This window comes from Rhipicephalus sanguineus, chromosome 7 (genome assembly GCF_013339695.2).
Source record: "Rhipicephalus sanguineus isolate Rsan-2018 chromosome 7, BIME_Rsan_1.4, whole genome shotgun sequence".
Lineage (NCBI taxonomy): Eukaryota > Metazoa > Arthropoda > Arachnida > Ixodida > Ixodidae > Rhipicephalus > Rhipicephalus sanguineus.
In genome coordinates, this window is record NC_051182.1 from 44317311 (window position 1) to 44333822 (window position 16512).

Sequence of the window (16512 nt, forward strand, 5' to 3'; positions counted from 1 at the left end):
AAAGCGCCTCGCTTACGGCTTGTGTGCAGGTGCCCTGTCACTCGCACGTGTGCGTAGAAATTACACACCTGTTTGTACGTGCACGTGCGAACTGCAAGTGAGACCTACAGGCCATGTGTTCTTAGAACTTGCACACCTATTTCTACGTACACGTGCGAACTGCACATGCGACCCGCAGGCCATGTGTTCTTAGAACTTGCACATCTATTTCTTCGCACACGTGAGGCCCGCAGGCCATGTGTACTCAGAAATTGCACACCCTTCACATATATATTTTCTTACAATTCCTATCGTTGTCTCTGGCGCTTCCCGTTATAATCGTTCAGCGGATCGCTATATGTGTAAATGAATAAATAAATGCAACATACGTATTTTTCGAATATCTACCACCACTAAACCAAGCTCGTAAAGAGACTGTTATCTGTCCGTAGCAAACTTTTTTGTTGCGGGTCCCCACCCCAGGCTCTGAAACAATTGTTTAATAAAATCAGTTCTTCTCTTATGCATAAAATCAGTTTATTTACTTTCACTCATCCTTGTAATCCGCACTTATGCCAAGGGCACGGCTCAGTAATGCCATTTTCTCATTGTGCTGCCTCGCCCTCTCTTGCCGGCTTTCTTCTTTCTGTTTTTTTCTTTCTTCGTGTCGTGCTACTCTCTGCGCTTCCTTCTGCGCTTGCAGCTGCTTCATTTCGTCAAGGAAAAAGTTCATGTCTTGCAGTCTAGATGTGGAAGGACGCGGTGGCCTTGTTTTTTGTTTTTCAGCAGTGTTTGATTGCCCACTCGATGAGGTACTCTGACAGCTCTGCGAGCTTTGCGTTTCTTCATCAGGCGTCTCCACCTCTCCTGACGAACGTCCTTTTCTGCTGGACATTCTCCCGGTATCTTTTCTCGAAACGACGCCGTGGCCATCTCGCAACTCCTCTGGTTCGAGGCTGTCGTCCTGAGCGGCTATCTTGGCCAGCTCCTCGTCGTATGGCACGTCGCTGGGTGAATTTCCAGACTTCTTGTTATGAGTAGTTGCCGATGTCTTGCGCCTAATTACAGTCTTAAATCGGCTGCAGCATTGCTCACCGGTCCTCGTTATCCCCATCGTTTTGTTAAGATTTTCAGCGATGCGGGCAAACATTTCTTTTTTATTTCTAAATTTTTTCATAGGTCCCACCTGTGCGAAATATTGCTCTTAATAGTCGAGCATCAACTTCGTTTCGCCCGCCGTCCATTCGCAGGCTGCACCTGAAAATTTTGAAACGACAATTAGGTATGCCATATCAAAAATAGCGGCAAATGGGCTTACTGCGGCGGCTGGTCCTCTGGCTTGCTCCACTGGCTTCATGCTGCTGTGGAACATTCACACTGCTTCCAGGATCTGAGACTCAAAACAGAGATCAAATTTTATTCCTCAACAACGAAAGATTACGACAAGGACAGGTAAAAGCTGTAAAAACAGATTCCCTGGTACACAAGGTCGCATAAAGCGAGAACAGTGTGAGTTACAGAACGTCACCACGAAAAATTATAACGTCACTACGAAAGGATTATAAAGCAGGTATAAAGAGAGAAAAGCGGATATAAGGAGACTACGCAGCACGTGCGGTTAGACCCATCTTATTTTTACTGCTAATAATTAAACAGTTCATTAGTAACCCGAAAAACCGCACCTGTGTTTATTTCAACGAACGTGAAAGACAAATAATGCAACATCTTTTTTGACGAACTATGTGTATTTTTCACTGGGATATCAAACGAAGTAACTGACTCATGAATAATCATTAATGGCTCGTTTTTTTTTTTTTGCAGGCACTTGCAAATCACAAAAGAACAAATCAGCTTCAGTAAATATAATGTTACCATTGAATTATGGAGTAAACATGTCAGGAAGGAAAATCAAGCTTAGATTATGGGGTTCAGTTATGTTGCTAGCGGTTAATCAACAAACGACGTAAAAGAGGCTTCGAATTAGGACAATATGCATCCATGCTACTGTTCCATGAACTTCACACACGGCGGCACCATGCAATGCGAAATACTGCGTGAGCACGCACAGAGCAGGACACATGCGAGAAAGGTTTTTTGTTTTTTTACGATGATTAAATCCACTCACCTGCCGTGTTGGCACATGTCGGGTTCGTGATCGATGAGAGGAGGACGCTTACACCCGCTGTCACTTCCATCTGAGCACAGGAGGCAAATATTTAGAACCAAACTTCCAAGTACAGCTGACGCGCGAGTTCAAACCGAACAGGTTGAGAATCGAAAACGGCGCTTCCGCGAAGAATGCTGGGTGCTTCCGGAATGGATGGATGGATGGATGTATACGGCTGTGCCCTTTAGATCGGGCGGCGGCTCACGCCACCTAGCCATAAAGTTAAGTACTATCACTATGTATTGAAGGATTGCAATTCACTCGTGCCTTGATTGTAGCCACCAATCGGTTAGCCTCCTCCTGGTTATTTCTACTCGTTTAAAGTCTATTTTGCCCTCCCTGTCCCTAAACCCCAGTGCTTTGAAAAACTCTGCGCCATCATCCTGAACTATAGGGTGAAGCCCTTTACAGAACATTATCAAGTGTTCGGCAGTTTCTTCTTCCTCTCCACACGCACTGCATAACGTGTCTGTCCCTTCGTATTTGGCCCGATATGTCTTGGTCCGCAATACTCCCGTCCTGGCCTCAAACAGTAGAGAACTACCCCGAGTATTATCATAGATCCTTTCCTTGGCAATTTCCTGCTTAAAAGTTCGGTAGGTCTCCAGTGATGATTTCGTAAGCATCCCCATTTTCCACATGTCCCTCTCTGTTTCCTTCACCTTCTTCTTAACCGATGTTTCCTTTTGGCTTGGTATTCTGCTGTTGTGTAAATACTTGCTTGACAATTTTCGAGTTCGCTTCCTCCATTTAGTATCAACATTCTTCATGTACAAGTAGCTGAAAACTTTCCTAGCCCAACGCTCCTCTCCCATTTTTCTCAATCGCTCCTCAAATTCTGCCTTGCTGCTAGCCTCCCTGCCCTCGAACGATGTCCATCCCATGTCACCCTGTACCCCCTGATTTGGGGTATTCCCGCGTGCTCCCAAAGCAAGCCTACCTATGCCACGTTGTTTAATTTCCAATCTTGCTTGAACCTCTGATCTCATGCACAAGACCGCATTGCCGAACGTCAAACCTGGGACCATTACCCCTTTCCAAATCCCTCTCACAACGTCATACCTATTGTAGTTCCACAGTGCCCTATTTTTCATCACAGCTGCATTCCTGTTGCCCTTAGTCATTACGTATCTTTGTGCTCCCTTAGGTACTCATCCCCGTTGTTTATCCATACGCCCAGATATTTGTATTTATCCACTATCTCCAGCGTGACTTCCTGTATCTTATGCTCACTGCCTTCATTATCATTAAGAACCATGATTGCCGATTTTTCCCTACTGAACTTCAAATTTAACCTATCTCCTTCATTACCGCAGATGTCTATCAATCCCTGCAGATCTTCCTTGTTGTCGGCCATTAATACTATATCATCTGCATACATCAATGCCGGTAATGACTGTTCAACGTGTTTTCCTTGCTTGGCAAAAGAGAGGCTGAAGCCGAGTCCACTCCCCTCTAATTTAGCTTCTAATCCTTGTAGATACAGCATAAATAACAGAGGTGACAAGGGACACCCCTGTCGAAGCCCGCGTTGTATCTCTATAGGTTCGGATACCTGTTGTTCCCATTTTATAACTACCCTGTTACTTTTATAGATGTCCTTTAAAAGATTAATTATTCCATCTTCCACATCAAGTGTGTCCAGTATTCTCCACAAGTCTTCCCGAATCACACTATCGTAAGCTCCCTTGATATCTAGAAATGCCAGCCACAGGGGCCTGTGTTCTTTTTCCGCTATTTCAATACACTACGTCAATGAGAACAGATTATCCTCCAACCTCCTTCGTTTACGGAACCCATTTTGTAGTTCCCCCAGCACCCCCTCATTCTCCACCCATGTCTGTAGTCTTTCCTTTACGATCTGCATCACCAGCCTGTAAACTACTGATGTCACTGTTATAGGACGGTAGTTGTTTATATCAGCCTTGTCTCCCTTTCCTTTATAGATCATGCTCATCCGGCTTAGTTTCCACCCATGGGGGGCTTCACCATCCATTATTGCTTTGCTCGTTGCTTCTCTTAATGTTTGCTTAGAGTTTGGACCTAATTTCTTTATTAGCATAATTGGGATGCCGTCAGGGCCTGTTGATGTGCTATTAGGAACCCTCTTCTCTGCCCTTTCCCACTCTCGTTGTCCCAGTGGAGCCACTTAGCTAATTGGTCTATCCTCATCCGTTAGGGTGCATGCATCGCTTCCTTGTTTAAATTTTTCTGTCATCATTGTTCTTATAAATTCCATTGCCTCATCCCCTTCTAGCCTAACCCCTTGAACTGTAGTTATAAACCTTTGTTCCATGCTTGTCTTATTACTCAGAGAATTGAGATGGTTCCAAAACTTTGCAGCTGCCTTTCTATCCTTTTTGTTTACTTCCGCCATCCATTGGGCCCCCTTTCTTCTAATCTTTTCATTGATCAGATTGGAAGCTTCCCTTCTGCAGCTCAAAAAGTTGCCCCATTTTCTTTCGACATCATCTTCCGGTTCACCCCTCTGTTTAGCATGCCTGTGTTCTCTGGAGGCTTCCTGACGTCTTACTATGGTTCTCTTAACTTCCTCATCCCACCAGCTCTTGGGTTTGTGTCTCCTTTTCCCGGTTGATTTGGCTCGTACCTTAGCAAGCTCCAACTCAAACAGTCTAGTTAGATTTGTGTACGTCCACACTGTTTTAGTATCCTCGGTGATTACTTTCTCAATCTCTTTAGTTGCTATTTCTATTTGCCTTTCTGAATAAATATTACCCTGTGGTTGCTCATATTGCCTCCTTCCTATTTTCATTTCTCTTCCAAAACTCAGCTTGATACGTTTGTGATCACTACCCAAGCTTCTGGAACCATATTCATCTATGTTCATCACCCTTAGCCTATCATACATCCTATGTGACACAGTGCGTAATCTATCGTCGACTGCAGCCTTCCCACCTCCCATGTTATCTGCCCTTCGCACTTCTTGGTACTGTTGCAAATGATTAAATCATGCCTTTCACACATATCCAGCAGCATTCTGCCGGTTGGGTCAGTATATCCATCCATATCTTCTATGTGCGCATTCATATCTCCTAATATAATTATCTCGCACTCTTCTCCTAGTTCATCAATGTCCTTTTCTATGCACTGCACCATTTCTTGGTTTTCCTCTCTGGCTTTTGCTCCTGTCCACAAGTATACAAAACCCAGGAGTGTCATCTGCCCTGCCACTTTCCCTTTTAGCCATAAATGTTCCCTGCACTCCTGCTTGACCCTTTGCCAGTCTGTACTTTTATGAATAAATGCCCCGATACCACCCCCCTTCCTGCTGCCTTCTGTTCTATTGCAATATTCCCATGCGTAGTCCGGATTGCTAGGTGGTTGTTCCATGTCCCTAAGATGTGTTTCTACAAACCCATATACCATCAGCTTCTCCTCCCTTAGTTGCTCTTCTATCTCTCCCCACTTCAACCTATTCCTGCCACCCTGCATGTTAATATAACCTACATCTGAATTTGCTCGGCCCCGCCTACGTCGATTTCTTCTCCCCCGGACTCTACGTGTCTTGGATATTGGTGCCACTTTGAAATCGTATCTGTCTACACTGGTGGCCTCAGGGCACTGGGTCCCCCTAAAAAAGCTGTGGCTTGGCGACCCATCCTATTACCTACCCTCCTGCCCGTGGCACCACTGTAATGAATGCAAGCGGATGTGCGCTAGCGCCCCCTGCCATTTGCTCCAGCGAGAGCGCCTGTGTTCCATTGGTAGATTCCCGCCGGAGTGGATTGCGCTACTCCGCCGGAGTGGCGTGCTCCGGCGCACTCCACTCCGGCCACTCCGAATCCGCCAATGGAATTCACCATTACACTGTGGTCGACAGAAAATAAACGCGTATTGAGACGACTTGACGGAAGTCGGGGACGAACGTTACAAATGAACGGAAATCAAATATGCGCTCCTTAGAAGAACGAAAAGCCAGCGAAGTTAGCTATGTGCGTAGAATCACTCGCTTCCTTCAGAGAGTCGAGACCATTGCGCAAGTCAGCCCGGCTGATTCTATGAAGCCATAAATTCATCAGTTTCGCATCTCGCTTCGCAGACATAATCTCAAAAAGTCGCTTGACATCAGTTTCACGCGTGCTGCACATGAAAGCCGCGCATCGCTAGTACAAAACAACTAAAACCACTCCGTGAAAGTGCGAAAGAGAAGCGCGACACGTGGTGCCAACGTGTGCAGCTCACCCTGTTTGACACCGCAGTGTTACTCGAGAAAACAAGAGAAAATGCGCGCGAGGGGCACGTGACAGCGTTCGGCCAATGGGAGCACCGAGTATAGGAAAAGCAACACAGAATAGCACAGGGACAGTTCACAATAAAAAAAATCACACCATCTCCCGCTAAAGGGGACCATGAGGCGATGCGAAGCAGTGTTGCGACATGTAGAGCCCGCGTTTCAGAGGTGGATTGGTGAGGGGGGAAAAGGAGAGGGGAGGGGAAAGGGGAAGCGAATGGGTAGGGGGAAGGGGAGAGGTGATGTGGAGAGGGGAGGGGAAAGGGGAAGTGGAGAGGGGGACAGGAGAGTGGGAAAGGGAAGGGGGAAACGGAAGGTGAGAGGTGATGTGGAGGGGGAGGGGGAAAGGTGGAGGGGGAGAGGGGAAGTGTAGAAGGTTTGCGCATGCGCAGTAAGGGTGGTCACGCCGCACACCACCACCACCACCGGATTTAACTCCGCTATAAGATGCTTCACATCTAAAAAGCACAGGGAGAGTTAATAGACAGGTTCAGTTGGGCGTCCGCAACAACGTACAGACGCAGCCTGCCAGCAATTTGCTATGGCAGGCTGCGTCCGTACGTTGTTGCGGACGCCCAACTAAATCTGTCTAGTAAATGGCGTCACGTTTACTTCATTCAGGGCCTTTATTGGGCACGCTGTTAACATACCGCGCCTTGGTGCCACCTTCGTTGCATCTCTACAAATGACCTCTCTGAAAGCTGCAGGCGTCGGCATTTCCTAGTCACTGTTTCGTTTTAATCGCCTAAAGGAGGTGAAGCACGTGCGACATGTCCTAAAACTGTTTTTTTTTTTTTTTTGGGGGGGGGGGGATAGCGTGCAACCACAATCCTCAATAACTGTTTCGAAGAATATGTGCAGGATACCCTGAGAAATAACGATGGCTGCATGGGTAGCTTCTGTTGGTAGCACGTACATTTTATCGGCTCCATGCGCACACGTGCCTGAGTATCGGACGTCTCACAGTGCAGAACCAAATCGCCGCTGTGTATTTCTACACACAAATGCACGCAGTGCATATGAGCATTGAATTTCCCTAATTCCGTTCGTCATGACACCTCTCGCGTAGTGCTCTAAATCGTGCACGTCTCTTTTATGGCGCTAGCACAAAGCGGCACTCAGTTTCTTGCGGAGCACCACAGATTCACCACCATGTATCGCGTTGCCCATAAAATCTGAAATATCTTCTACAAGTACAAACGAGCTTTAAAAAATGGCGAACGTTTCCCTAAGCAGCGCAAGCCTTGAAGCAGCAAAACTAGACTGTTCTGAAGTCTAATCTGGTTGCACCATGTTGTTGCTTGGCTTTATCGAGGTTGTGTTTTCGTTGCTTCTTAGCTCAGAGGTTTGAGTTAAATCACACACAGCCACAGACAAAACAAGGATGTCAAACCTCCAAAAACAGAAACTGAAACCGAGCGTTGGCACCACTCATGAAACTACGGGCACGTCGTCGTTGGCGCAGGGCTTCCATCGCATCGGGGTGTCCTCGTTGCCGCCGTTGCCTTTCTCCTTCCCTAGTATTCTCTCGTTGTACGTGCTCGGGGCCTCCGGCTCGCCGCGGTCGCTTCGCAGTCATTTCGTGGGCCTTCTTCATCTTTAGTGGACCAGTGGGAAGTAGTGGGTTTGCCCAATTTCTGTGGCACATGCCCGTTCACGATGACGACAGTTTCCTGGTGACCAAGGACATTTTACGGCTTACTATAAAACTTCGCTGTTAATGAAAACTTCAGGCTTGTGTGGCACACTAAGCGCAGTCCCAGCGAAAGCTGGAAGAGCGGCCTTTGTCGAGCCCGTTGTAAACTCTCTTGGGCAACTACGACAAATACACATGCAAGGTACCCACTACGCCATAAATCATAATTTTTGCGTAGTTAGGAAGCGGCAGCTACGCCATTATTTGTCATATTGCAGGGATGCGTGGTATCTACTACACATGTGTTAAACGTCACGTGCGCTTTGTTGATGACGTGGCTGATTATGTTGACGGATTAAGGATGAACCCTTTGTAATGGGTGGGAATCTTTAAACCACCCATTCATTACAAAATTCGCATTGTGTGACGCCTGACTGTTACGCTTGAGGGGCCCGGCTTGTCGTATACACTGTAAAAATATTAAATGCGAAGCATTTCTTAGCGAACCTCTGGCAATTTGAGCGTTTCTATCCACGTATCTATCTATCTATCTATCTATCTAGCCGCCTACGTCTGGGTGCTCTCATGATCGCCTCCTTACATAGTGTAGACCAAAATTTGCATGGGAGGGTAAGGGGATTTGACGAATATGATTGGCAGGTCACTACATGAATAACGTTAAACTCCTGTCGCGTACGTCGTCAAACCCTTTCCACTAGACACGTGTGGCACATCCCGTTTACTACGGGCCGCGGTGTACGAGTATGCGCCACAGGTGATTGACAGTTTATATCTACCTAGAAACGGCGAGGACAGACATTGGTAATTTAAATGCTCGAGCATTAAGGAAAACCAACATCGGCAGCGTTGACTCAACGAATGGAAAGAATGAAAATTAGGATCTCGGCAGGAATCGAACCCAGGCATTCTGCGTGGCAGTCACGTATTATACCACTGAGCCACGCCAGGTCTATAAACTGGTTCGGAAAAACAGCCTACGCAGGCGTAATATCGGTGCAACGTCCATTGTGGTTGTGGTGCTGGCTATCTAATTTTACAAGAAAGCAATAAACACTACACAATAGTCCTACGTTGTGTACTTCTACAATACAGGCGTCATATCAGATTAACGTCTGTAGTTCCAGTGTTGGCTCCGCTTTTATAGCAGTCTAATAAACACGTTTGTATTCCTATGATTCGGCAAGCTATATTGAAGCATTGCTCGATCCCGGATGAATACATTAACGAAAGTTACATATAATATCCACATCACCGCACCGTAAAGTGCACTTCGTCCACCGGAACGACGCAGTGTCCTCTTCATTTCTTACGAGGCTGGGCGATGGCCTCATGCTGACCGAGGATGATGCCAGATTGATTGACAGCCGCTTTGTAGACTAGGCTACGTAGGCCACATACGCCCAGGTAGTCTACGAATACGACAAACACCATCCACTGATGTTGGTCTACGTAGCACTATCCAGGCCTTCCAGCCTCGACGGCCTATACCTCACCAACGCGAAGGGTGGCTACAGGTTCCGACATGTCGCCGGCTCTGTCGACAGAGAATTTGTCGACGAAATGACTGAGGTATCCACGAATTCCAACAGCTCTAGTATACCGCATACTTCACTACACATGGGCCCCTCGTCACCACGATCACGACCGGATCCTATAACAAGTCATGACCAGCTGCTGGTGCTCACTGATCACGGTGATGATGCCCTTGTTCAAGAACTGTCAAGAACTTTTTGCACACATGCACACGGGTTCGTGAAACGTGCGTTCGTTCTCGGGGCACGTATAAGCACTACATATCAGCTTACCGCTTCTGGTGTTGGTAATACACACGTTGCCATTGGCAGCGTTACCCAACCGTAAACAACTGGTTGTATAACACATATGCGGCTCTTCAACATATACGTATATGTGTGCGTATGAAGTTTATACAAATCTTTAGCGTCATTTTGTAACGTGTCGCTCAGTAAAAAGTTACGCCACAGTCACGTACCCCCCGCATGCTTCGCATAACATCGACTCCCACGGTACGTGGGATCTGCCGAATTTTTTGCTGTAAGAAACAGAAATTCTCTGGCAGCTCTCTTGCTACAATTTCTGTGAAGCTGTGTTTCTTGTTTTAAAGTTTTTTGTGTTTTAACGTAGTTTTTTCGTTTTACTTTTACAGAACATTTACAGAAATGTTCTGCATGAACACAAGGGGGGGGGGACCGTAGGAGAGGAGAAACATCTGGCGTCTTTTCATTTTGCTTTTAGAAAACATCTGGCGTCTTTCGTTGGTTTATTTCATCAATCAACGGCGTTTTGAACAAAATTTTTATTGTTTAATCACGCACAGGAGAAATCTCACCAGGCACTACCTTGGAGGTAAACAATGGCTGCTAATGGGAATGAGAGACAGAAGAAGTCGGCTTTTAGCTAACGCTTACACTTCTACTTCTACTAACGTTTCCTACTGGAACATGCCAATGGCTGCTAATGAGGAATGAGAGACAGAAGAATTCGGCTTTTAGTTAACGCGCACGCTGCGAATTTTTTATTGTTCAACAACGCACAGGAGAAATCTCCCACCGGCACCACCTTGGAGGTCAAGCTCTGGTACTAGCGTTAAGACTGGTTACGCACTACGACGGGGACGAACGGGTGAGCTTCGCCCCGAGAGAGAGAGAGAGAAGAAATGTAGGAAATGCAGGGAGGTTAACTAGACTATGCGTCCAGTTTGCTACCCTACACATTGGGAGGGGGAAAAGAGGAGTAAAAGAGAGAGAGAGAGGAGGAGGAGGATAGACATATGTCACATCACATACACACAGTGCCGAGTTTCACAGGCGGTCGCTCAATAGGGTTCTTTTCAAGTACCGCAGGAGGGCTCGTGTGGCTTTCTGTGCTGATATGCTACGCGACCAGGCTCCTAAAATCTTTGCTTCATTAAAGGGCCGGTCATCCAGTCTATTCAAGGCACACTGGAGAGTCCGGCGATCTTCATCAAATTGGGCACAGTGGAGCAAGAGATGTTCGATAGTCCCTGTACAATTGCAGCTTTCGCACATGGATGAATCTGCCATGCCAATGCGATAGTTCAATGAGTTAGTAAACGCTACACCGATCCACAACCGGCACAGCATTGTAGCGTCACGTCGAGAAATCTTGGATGGCAGTTGTAGCTGGAGTAATGACTCAAGGTTCTTAGGGCGAGGATTGGAGTTAAGCGGAGAATTCCAGTGCGCAAGCGTGGCATTATGCGCGATGCGACGAAGTTCTCTAGCTGCATCTACTCTTGTCAAGGGTATGAACAGTGTGGGCGCTCCATCGTGGGCACATCGGGCAGCGTCGTCAGCGAGGTGGTTACCACTGATGCCACAGTGACCCGGCAGCCATTGTAAAACAATGTCGTGTCCTTGATCAGCGGCGCGATGACAAATTGCATTGATATCAGACACCAACTGGTGGTAGTTTCCACGTCGTAGACTTCGCACGCCCCGAAAACGCCGCTATGGCTTTGTGGTACAATACTCGGCTGCCGCGCGCACAGGGCCTTGGTTAAGATAACGCTCGATCATGGATCTTTTTGTGCTAGTTTCGCGTGATAGCGGTTACAGACACTGGCGGCGGACAACTACGGCACCAAAATGCGCTGTTATGAGCTCGTAACACCTTTCGGGGTGATTTTCTGGACATTGTCAAATTAGGCCATGTTGCCAAATTCCGCAGTTGATCACCGCTGATTGGCCAAGATGGCTGCTACGGCCTCTCTGAGCGACTTACAATGCCACCATTATGAAATTTGACAACCCGGCGGAACTTAACGATACCCAGAAACACATGCTAAATCCAAAAATATCTGGATCCATTCGCCTACCAGGAAATGGGGGGAAGGAATGTTTGGCACGTACGTGCCGGACATAAAACTTCTCTTTCTAATTTCTTTCTTGCTTCCTTTTTTCTTATTTCTTTCCTTCTCCTTTCTTACTTCCTTTCGTTCTCATTTCGCTCCCTATTTTTTCTTTCTTTCTCTCTTTCTTCCTTTCTTTCTTTCTTTCCTATTTCTTTCATTGACCCTTTCCTCCTTTCTTATTTCTTTCTTTCCTATTTCTATCATTCATTCTTTCTTCATTTATGGTTTCTTTCCTTCTTTCTTCTTTCTTTCTTTCCTTCCTATTTCTTTCATTTATTCTTTCTTCATTTATGGTTTCTTTTTCTCTTTCTCTCTTATTTCTTTCTTTTGTTTGCCTATTTCTTTCAGACTTCTTTCTTTCATATTTGTTAGTTTCTTTGTTCCTTATTTCTTTGTTTCTGTCTTCTTTCTGTGTTTATTTTTTCCTTTCTTTCTTATTTCTTTCTTTCATCCTATCTTTCTATTCTTCCTTTCTTTCTTCCTCTCTTTCTTTCTTTCTTTCCATCGCATTGCGCAATGCTGAATTAGAACTTTTTCCTTCCACCAAGCTGGAAAACGGACGCTTATTCGCGTGCTTGGCAGTGCTACTCATAGGTTGCTATATGAAGAACAATGAGGCTCACGCCTTCATATTGAGGCCGGATTGAAATGTGGTAACGAGAAATCACGAGTCACCTCGGTAAAACATCAGATTGCCATGGGACAACAGGCGGATCATCGGCAAATCCGCGGTCAAGACAGTGTCACCTGGTCCTGACGTTGAAGAACGCAGCAGTAGGCAGATGGAACACGAAGCGTTTTATTCGAGCGAACTTGGGCGCGGGAGAAGAAAGTCAAACTACAAGCAATACACAATGTACAGTGAGTGATAGCGGCGAAAAGAGCATCGGCCGTCGATAATCTGATCATCGGCGGAGCGCGTCGTCTTCTATAAAGCAGTCATCGACCTATCTAGCCTTATCGCATGTGCTCGCGTAAACTATCGAATAAACTTGACTTTTCACGTCTTGCGCGTAATCTTAAACGAATGATCACGAACAATCGCGAAGCTTCTGAAGCATTGCGGCGCGGTCTGTGCCAAGCGTTCCTATCATTTTTTGTGGCTGAAACCCATGTACGTACATCAAAAAGAATTTATAAATGAACGGGGAAATATTGGAAACGGCACCTACAGATACGTATGTGACTGGCGCAGCTTCGATGGTCGCATTTCTAGACTCTCGACGGCGCCGGGTTCACGCTTACAACGCCGGTTGTTTCGAGTACTATAGAGCCACGAAAAGCTGTGAGTTATCAAGACTACCCTAAAAAACTCAGTGCCATTACAATCCAAGAAGGTGTGTGACCAGTGGAGCTAACGGGCGCAAAATCTCCCTCAGGGTTCTCTCAGGGATGCGTAAACGTAAGAGCAGATCCACTGTACAAAAAATGAAAATGACATTCTGTCATTGACAGTGTCCACAGCAATGACTACACTTCACTATATAGAACAATAGAAAATGGAGCTGGTTGGTAAGTATTCATGACGGAAGAAGGTGGGCGTCCAAACGCAGAGTGGAAGAGATTTTTGTTGTCTCGTTCTCTTCGCGACAGTGGCAAACTACCATTCATTATCTGCGAATACTTTCTCAATGTTCTCAACCCCATCCTTATTCTTCTACTTACTTCAGTCTCTTCATGCGCGGTAACTACCTGTCCTAAGTAGACGTATTTCGTAACCCATTCGTTACCAGTAGCAAGGCCTACTTATCGTAGGCCTTGCTACTTATGCAGAGCCCTGTTCTCTTCCGAGACTGCAGTACATTGCTTTAGTTATTTGCATAACAATTTTCACACCTACCGTTCTCCTTTCATCGTCCCATTCAGTAATCATGAGCTGCAATTCGTCTCCTGAGTAACTCATCAAGTCAATGTCATCTGCGCGTCGCAGGTTACTAAGGCACTCTCCTTTACCTCGTATCCCTAACTCATCCCAACGTAGGGCTCCGAAAACCTCCCGTAAGTACGCCGTGAATAGAATTGAGGAGATCGTGTCTCCCTGCCTTACACCGTTCTTTATTCGGATTTTGTAGCTTTCTTTATTGAGGACTATGGTGGCTGTGGAACCTGTGTAAGTTTCTTCCAGTATTTTTAAAACTGGTTCGTCGACGCCCCGATTCCGCTGTGCCCGCATGAAGGCTGATACCTTTACCTAATAGTGCATTTTCGTAATCTATGAAGGCTATATGTTGGGGTTGGTTATACTCCGCGCATTTCTCTATCACCGGATTGATAGCGTGAATATGCTCTATAGTGTGTACGTAGAGTTGATAGTGTGAATATGATATAAATATGGTTCGCCACTGTAGCTCACGAGGAAAGTATACAACAGCTTCATCTTATCAATACTTACATTCGGAGCACAAACCTGGAGCTTACAAAGAGTGTTCAACCTAATTTAAGGACAAGATAGCACGCAAAAGAAAGGAAGATGATAGGTGTAACCTTAAGGGAGCAGAAGAGAGCAGAGCTGGTCAAGGAACAAACTGGTCTTAGGGACATCTTAGTCGAAATGAAGAAGAAATGAGCGCGGGCAACGAATGTAGCACGTAGGCAAGTTAATACTGCTGGTCATCAAGAGTTACAAATTGATTAATAGAGAAGGCAAACACGCAAAGGGGTAACAAAAAGATAGGTGGGCAACACGTTCTTCTGAGATTAAAATGTTCGCGGGCGTAACGTGGCGTCAGCAAGCAGAGGACGGGGTTGATCGGGGTAACATGGAAAAACAATTTGCCCTACAGTGGGCGTAGTCAGGCTGATGATGATTATGTTCTCTTCCCTGGGCACGTGTTTGAATGCCCACCCTCTTTCGTGATGTTCACTTTATAACCGTTTGCCCCTCAACATACCCAATTTGGGATACCCCAGGTGTCTGTATGGAACCTCAGGACACTGGTGGTGCTGTCACCATCCTTTTTTTTTGTTACCTCGACCAGTGCAAGAGATGCGCACTTGTAGCGAACGGGGCATCCGCAGCCAGACAGGGGCTCTAAGCGACACAGTCTACATGCCACCTATGATATTTTTCCACACGCCGCTCTCGATAGACAAGACCTGGTCATAGCATGGTACAAGCACTTCAACCGTTGAGGTCAAGCGCTGTGAATGCGCAATGGACCAGGAGGCAAAATTGTGGCCATCAGCAGCGCCTTTCAAGATGCCGGTACAAAAATGCCATGGATTAAGGATCCTCGAGATTCTCTTGCAGAAATGGAAGCATGGCATTGACACCAGGCTCGCCGGGACGCAGTGTCATGTGGGGTCCCAGAGGGGAGGTAACGAGGCGGAAAACAGCCTTGCCACCTCAAGTGCCTGAGTCTTACATTAACATCTCCAGCCTTTCATAAGTGCATCTCCTGGTCTCGGTAGCCGCCTATATGCATATTGACCACCGAACTCTAAGTTTTAAATCGCACGACTGCGATGGTTCTTCGAGTAGAATAACTGGCAGAGACGCAAAGATGCCACCCGTCCTCGCGTGCTTAAGAGCGTCGCGTTCATCCGATCCGAGGAAGTATTTATTTCAAATGTAAAGCCATTTCATCTGTTTATGAAGAGGGAACACCAGCCAAGCTGGGAAGCTCTTCCGAAGGCGAGGCGTGACGTGTGCGTTTGGCTTGACCTGCCCGGTCGTCGTCAGTAGTACTTGCTTGACGGCGACGCGCACAGTCGCACTTCTGGGCGCGCCGAGGTTCCTTGTATTGCCACTGTTCCTGTTTGGAATGTCGACAACACTGGCGTCGGATCCGTGACGAACCAAACATCAGCTGACACGTCACTAGCGCGATCTTTTACGTCTTGATAGAACGAACGGTTGACGAGGCGTATTGGAGGAAACTATGGCGTCTCAATAAAGACGGCTATGCGAATCGAAGCGCGTGTACTAGCGAGTACATGCTCTCGTGGCTGTTAGCGTGAGCTAGGTCGTGTAATAGAAACGCAGAATCTAAGGTCATGCGAAAAGCGTGGTGTAATGCCCGCATTCTACAATCCTAAGTTTCAAAACGCCGCCAATGCCGAGTTTCCAACGACGCCACGATACGGTGCTACGTGTCTATCTGAATGAGGGTGCCTCGAGTCAGTGCCTTCTCCCCGGGAGCATAGTGGAGAGAGTTTTTGTCCACGTGAGCAACACATTGGCCGAAGCCCCTGACGTGGACGCCTCGTTTTCTTAAGGTGGCATGCAAGTATGATGATAAAGATGTGCATGAACATACAGGCATAAAACGATCTGAAACATTATATTCAAGGCACCTGAATTTTCGCTCGCAGTGAAATTGCAGGCGGAACATGGCGGTTATGTCGGAATTGTTGGTGCTCCTAATATTGGCTATATTTACTCGTTGATCCTTGTACTGTGACAGCGTCGTTGTTATAATCAACAATAAATATCTCCTGAGCGCCAATTCTAATACGCACCATACATCAGGTAATAACCCTATTGAAAATCGGGGGTTGGTGGATGCTGGAAATCTTGGTGGACATGGTGGAAACAATAATGGACAAGGTGGAAAGAAAGGTGG

At 46.5% G+C, this 16512-nt stretch overlaps 1 pseudogene; it reads right to left on the reverse strand.

Annotated features, from left to right (window-relative positions):
- Positions 1 to 2402: 2402 nt before the first annotated feature.
- Positions 2403 to 3518, reverse strand: LOC125759277 (uncharacterized; annotated as a pseudogene).
- Positions 3519 to 16512: the final 12994 nt, after the last annotated feature.